Raw genomic sequence first — 5,051 nt, 5'->3', positions numbered from 1 at the left:
TATATTCCTAAAAAAACGTTCGTTAAGAGAATTTTCGTTAAGCGAACCAATTATAACAAGTTTAACCCCTGGCTTGAACTTCCAATGAGAGTAAACAAAGTGAGAGTGCATCATAGTACAGTGAAAGGTTTAATGAAAGTAAAAATTATGAAGTTAAACATTTAGGCAGTTTAATTTAAGTCATTATAATGTACACTAATGTATATGTAAGTAACTCTATAATGTTGATAATCTTAGATTTATGAAGGGAGGGAGAGTGGAGCGGGAAATACGCTAGCTGGCACCCTGTGGAATGTAAACAAAAGACGCATCATTGTACCACATACAAAACTTATGTACCACATTTCCACAAGGTTTTCTTTTTATCCATTGCAGAGTCATGAGTTCAGGTGGTTTTTTTAGTTTGCAAGGAAGATACGGTCTTACCAGCCTTCTTAATAGAGTCTGCTGACTTGAAAATCCTAGAGACAGTAGATAGAGTCAAGCCATGGTGGCAAGCAGTGTTATTAGTTTTCTTGCTTCTCTCGTGTCTGTGAATAATATCCAGCTTCACCTTGAGAGTAAGAGACTTCCCGGTCTTCTTAACAACACTAGAAGACATTGCAGGGCGTTTTGGTGGCATGTTGAATGAGGGAAGACGAACTGCTGCTGATGCTGTTATTGTTTTGAACTAGGGGGAGTGAGTGGTGCATGTTTTGTCCACGAGAGGCGCTGGTATATTCAAAAGCCTGTCGGCTTGCATGATACGGCGTGGCTTTCAAACTTGGAAAGCATTACCTGGATAAAATTTCATTAAAGCAAGTTTGTTGTTCGTTAAACGAGCAGATGGTAGTAAAAGGAAATGTTCGTTGTAGTAAAATTTTGTTGCGTGAACGTTCGTTAAGCGTGGGTTGCCTGTATTTATTCCTTTTTGGTATTAATTCATAAAGTTAGCAGTCATTACAGTCCCCGAGTCATCAGCATACACTGGCTCATGCACATTTGTGTTACTCATTCACCAAATCAGCAGTGGTTATATTCTCCATGTTGCCAGTGTGATGGGAGGTGGCAGCTTGTTTCTTATCAGTAGTGTCCCTGCTGTTGGTTCTTGGGGAAGGACGCCACACTACCTCAAGGGAACCAGAGAGCATGTACTGTGTTGTGTGGAAGCCGAGACCCTGTGCTCTGTTGTGACGGATGAAAGGTTAGTGATAAGTCCTTTCTTACAATTTTGGTACTTTTGTGAATCATAGTAAAACATAAATTATTCTATAAGCTAAGTAGATGCTAAGCCATGTTGCTTGATTGTTATTGTACTATTTATATAAGTATACTGTAGTGAAGAAAACCATCCTGTAATTCTCATCTATGGTAGTAAGGGAGAGTGAGAGTTGGCCGAGAACACATGTAACGGTAGTACAGTTTGGCGTTGATGTTGTTGTTTACGATAGAATGATGTAATGCGAGGTGGATGGGTGTGTGTGTGTGTGTGTGTGGTGTAGGGAGTGAGGGGGGACTAGCACTCAATGGTATGTGGTTCACCAAGGGGATCTATTGAGAGGTGTTACACTGGAAGCTCATCGGGTCACGTTCTTAAGCATTCCAGTATCTTTGTGACTATTTTCAAGTTTAGTGGAAGTTAACCTTGTTTCACTGAAATCAATATTGAAGTCTGCTGGTACAGTGTCACTATTACCCAATGGCCTACCGGGGGGAGAACATGAAGGGTTAGGCCTTATTTATTTACTTTACTAGAGGGATACTGGATAAAGGCACCAAAGATTTAAAAAAGAAAAAAAAATAATAATAATTTCATCGAACTCCAGCTGGCTTATATCTATCATTTCCATCTCTCCATCTGAATCTGTCTTCCTCTCAATCTTCATTCCACTTGTATCTTCCATTAATAAGTTCCCTATGATTTTGATTCTTGTATGTTAAATGAAGACTGCACCATCAGCAGGAAAGAAAAAAAAAAAAAAATTGATAATATTCTGATTATTCATCTTTTTGTTCTTTGAAAACAGTCTGTAAAAGAGAAGGGTGTTTAAGTATAGTGGCCCCTATCTTTCATTTGTTGTGGGATGTCTAGTATTGAGGTATCTGTAAGTATGTCAGTGGAGGATTATTAATGTCTAGATGTTAAAAGGGTGATCTCATGCTGTTAAAAGTTCTGAGTGGTAGAGAGAGAAGTGTGATGCAATCTGTTAACAAAGTTGTTATAAAAGACATTATGACTTAACATACTAGACCAGTGAATGACTTCACTTAGTCTGTTGTTACTGCTGGCGAGGAATCAAGTCATTCGTTGTTGATGATTTTTTTCTCTCCATTGTTGGATTACGTAGGTCGTAGCACATTCATAAAAAGTTGTAGTTTTGTAGTAGAAAATTGCATGGACTTCTTTCTTTCATGAAAATGCTAAAAGATAAGTATGAGGTGACTTAAGCTTTAAGTTTTTGCCTGTTCTGAAAATTTCATGTGATGGAATAACAGTAGAGAGAAATGGGAATAATAAAGATGGATTAGAAAAGAGAGTTATGAGGTCATGGTAGCTATGATAGTGATCTGTGATGAAACAATGAGCAGGATACAAGAGATAAAAGCTGGGTTAAAACATAGAGAGCTGTGTTCATGAAATTAATCATCACTTTAGAGAATGAATTAAAGTAACAAGGTCACATCAGCTACAACAGTGAGCTACAACAGTTACCAGTGATAAAGGTGAACTAAAACATTGCAGCTACAATAGTGATTAGTGACCTTCATTAACCACTTTTCCTAGAGCATGCCTGGTGTATGTAAAGTATGTTTCCTTCTGTTTGAGAGGGAGAGGCTTATGAGTCAACACCAGATGCAAGAACTCTTAGGGAATGTCACTATAATACCTCACACCATTGCACAGTAGGAGGGTTGGGAAGACGAGTTTAGTGCAAGGAAGTAATGGCCTGGTTTGCTTTGCTGTCAAGCGCTTGGGGACGGAAGGATAGATAAGTGAGTGTGTGTCATTGTGCCATATCAATTAGTTAGGGAGAGGATGGAAAGGCTAGACAGACAAATGGTGTTATAAAGACTTAGATATGTGTTTTGATGGGAAAGTTTTTATGAGTTTAGTTTTCTTAGAATCTTGCAATATCAGATCCATTTGGAAGACTGACATGAATTCACCATGACTACTGTACATCTGGGGGGAAATAAAGTGAGTGTTGACATTGAGTTGTATAGTGTTACTCACCTTCTCCTCATAGACAGCTCTCATAAGTTGTTGTTGGTCTTGAGGGATTAGAGGAATCAGTGAGAGTTACCGAGTGAGTAGCCACAAGCAAGGCCATGTTAAGGCATCCTTATGTTGATTTCCGTCAGTCCTCATTACTGTACTGTAAGAGGAGTGAGCTAAAGGACAGCTATTTAACCTCCAGGGAACAAAACAGTGATTGTATTATGACCTTTATTAGACAAGACTGACTTTGTGTACTTATGTTGATCCTATCCTGTCGGTTCTATTTACTTAATCTCAAGTGTCTTACTAGACTTTCTTCTTGGGTCTTGTTTCCCATATTTGGCAACGAATTTCTTCTGAAAGTGACACATCAACCTCACAATCTTTAGCTGACTAACCATACATTTTATAAGAGAAAGGCATGGATAGGTTTTGGCCTTCTGATGATGAGATACAGTCTGCTACTTAATATCTCAACATGTAAGACTCCATGTATAGTTTGAATAGCTTTATATTTCCTCTTGGCTCTGATGTAAGTGTTGCTTGTGGCATCTCATGAGGGTTGGAGAATGTGCAGACACACTATTCCTGGGACACAGAGAAGCTTGGCCTGTCATGAGTATTACTGGGGAGCTAACCTGACTAGACAAACTTTCCATATTATTTGTAGTCACTCACTGTAGCTTTTACAAGAATTTATTTTCAAGGAAGCTTATGAAAAATGTAGCATAGTATTTACAGTTACTAATAAAGCTCTTTACTCCTCTTTCTCTTTTCAGTCTTACCTAATGTTGTCAGTGCTTGTGAGTGCTTGATGCAATGTGTGGTGGAAAATATTGCAGATTATCACAATGATGTCAGAAATGAAGTACATCAAATTAGATAGTAAAGAAAGAGATGCTTGTATAAAGTAACTTGTTTTGTTTAGTGCAGGTCTTCCACCTATACATGTGCTGCTAACAAAGTAATGACACATGAAAGCACGTAAGTCTTGGTGTGTGACTGTCCAAGCTGAATGTCCGGCCCTATCCTAGTGGACAGTGATGGAGGAGAGACATCACATAAGCCTGTCTTGTTGTCTCTTTTGAGTGTGACCTGTTTGCTCTTGTTCTGTTCAGTTTTGATTAATAATATACCAGTACTATTGATGATGTTCAGAGAAAATGACCTCCATTTGAAAGGAATGATAAACAAGAGCCCATTCACATCCATTTATTTTCAGACATTCATGAAGAGTTGAGGACGAGTCACTACATTGTTTATGGTCATCTCCGTCCCGTCAAACTCCACAAGATAGACACCACGTGATTCGATTCTCCCATCAATGATACCAACTCAAGACTCATGACTCCATCCTTCAGTCTTGGCCACTCCCTCTTGCAGTGGGATTAGCCTGATGTAGACTGTGTTTGTGTATCTGTGTGTATTTGCCTGGTTGTACTTATCGACAGTGTCCATTCCAGCTTAGATTATGAGCCTGAACTGTCCTTACATTGTGGTTGCTTATTGAATTGGTAGTTTGAGGTGACCTGTCCCATGCATAGCTCAGCATTTTCCTGTGCATACTGCTTTCATATTCTCTTGTTTACTTTGTATAATACTTAGTTTTTTCAACACAGGAAGCAAGTGATAGCTGATTACAGATGTGTTAGGAGATAATGTGAAATAGTCCTAGTGGTTTTAAATCTCTTTGCATATATATAATGTATTCAGTTGGTTTTTGAAGGAAGTGATCAGCATGCTATGGAGAAGTTTCTGATCAAATTATCATGTGATAGATAAGTGAAAAGGACAAAATAGACTGTGTTGTGTTAAGTGGTTGGTAATGAATGAAAAGGCATTCAATTACGTA

The sequence above is a fragment of the Portunus trituberculatus genome, chromosome 22, assembly GCF_017591435.1.
Source record: "Portunus trituberculatus isolate SZX2019 chromosome 22, ASM1759143v1, whole genome shotgun sequence".
Lineage (NCBI taxonomy): Eukaryota > Metazoa > Arthropoda > Malacostraca > Decapoda > Portunidae > Portunus > Portunus trituberculatus.
This window is presented reverse-complemented; position numbering follows the sequence as displayed.